Source organism: Saimiri boliviensis, chromosome 1 (genome assembly GCF_048565385.1).
Source record: "Saimiri boliviensis isolate mSaiBol1 chromosome 1, mSaiBol1.pri, whole genome shotgun sequence".
Classification (NCBI taxonomy): Eukaryota; Metazoa; Chordata; class Mammalia; order Primates; family Cebidae; genus Saimiri; species Saimiri boliviensis.
Genome location: NC_133449.1, coordinates 272,962,976 through 272,964,861, shown reverse-complemented (window position 1 = coordinate 272,964,861; position 1,886 = coordinate 272,962,976).

Below are 1,886 nucleotides of genomic sequence, written 5' to 3'. Positions count from 1 at the left end.
GATTCCAAAGTCACCAAAAGCACATTATAACATAATTTGCAGAATAAGACTGTAAAAAGGTTTAAGTTTGGTCACACAAAGTGACCGGATTCCCAGTCATGTTCTGGAGAACTGATTTATTGAATACAGAAGATGATTGCGGCAGCTGTGAGGGAAGAGAGAAGGAGCAGTGGAAGGAGAAAAAAAGAAGGCTGACTTTCTATACAGCAGTAACTAAAAGAAATTTGAATGCTTTATTCCACTAAATCCTCACAATAATTTTTTTTTTTTTTTTTTTTTTTTTTTTGATAAGAGTCTTGCTCTGTCACCCAGGCCGGAGTGCAGTGGTGTGATCTCAGTTCACTGCAACTTCTGCCTCCCCAATTCAAGCGATTCTACTGCCTCAGCCTTCCCAGAGGCTGGAATTACAGGTGTGCACCCAGCTATTTTTTTTATTTTTTATTTTTAGTAGAAACAAGGGTTTCACCACATTGGCCAGGCTGGTCTCAAAATCCTGACCTCAAGTGATCCATACTTCTTGGCCTCCCAAAGTGCTGGGATTACAAGTGTCAGCCACTGTGCCCAGCCCTCACAATAATCTTATGAAGAAAGCATAAACAACTAATTAAAATGTTGGCCTCTGAATATTACTGCCTTGATTTAATACCTGACTTTGTTGTTTTGCTTTGTTAATTTGGGAAATTTACTTAACTTCCCTGGGATAGTCTCCTCACGCATTTAGTGAGAATACGTTTAATAGCCTTTAGGTAAATTATTGATGATTTTATAATTTTTTATCTCAATTCCAAAATTCAAACAAATCTGATCACCAAATCCTTTATCTACAATTCCAAGCAAACCTGAAACAAATAAACCTGAAAATCAAGAATCTTTCCCAACTCATCTGGCAGCAAAATGAGACTGAATCTGAATTCGTTTGGTGGCAAGATCTGACACGAATTAATATGAGATGCTTTAGAATCTTGTTTATGCCACTTAGTGTGACAATCTATGCTTCACTGCAGAAATATTAGTATAATTGCTAGTATTTGCTCCAAATTTAAGATACAGAAATGAATTAAATAACTTATGCTAATTTCCAGGGATTGAGATTTATTTAAAATAGGTTTTCCTCTTAGAGATTCATAAAAATTTATGTAATTTAAGCATTACTCAAAAATGAAATATGGAATAAAATTACCATAGAGTTTATTATTGGTTTGGAAAGTAGTATATGAAACTAAATGCCATTAATGTTACTTAATTTTATTTGCTTTGTTGTTCACTTATGTATTTATTTTTATTAAGTAATAAATATGTGTGTACTCTGTGTGTGTGTGTGTGTGTGTGTGTGTGTGTGTGTATAATTTAATGTTAATTTTCCTGAATGTGTTTGTGTATGTATTTATGTGTGTGGTCATTTTCATATGTGGGAAGTGAACAGGCTACATTTAAGAAGATAAATCTGGAGATGTATGAAGGAGGTGCTAACTCAGAGATTTAATGTGATAAGTATTAAAAAATATACAATTTCAATTTACCTATTTTTCAACATTATTTCAAACTATTAATAATTATTTTCTTACAATGCAGTATTTTATATGTTTTTGATACAAGGCTTTGTTTTTCCATAAAATAACTTCTTAATTGACTAAAAAAGAATATTAAATTTAATGAGTTTTCACATTGCATTTAGTAGGATGTGAGAGGTCTAAGGGAACGATATTTAAAAAATACATAACAATTTGAATTTTGCCTTTAAAAGATATAAACATATGACATTATTTTGTTGATATTTTAATTATAATTCTGCCTTGTCTCATTACTAGGTACTGGTTTCTTTGCAAATCAGATGAATGGAGCTAAGGCCAGGTAAATAGCTTAAAACACCTGCATTTTTATATGAG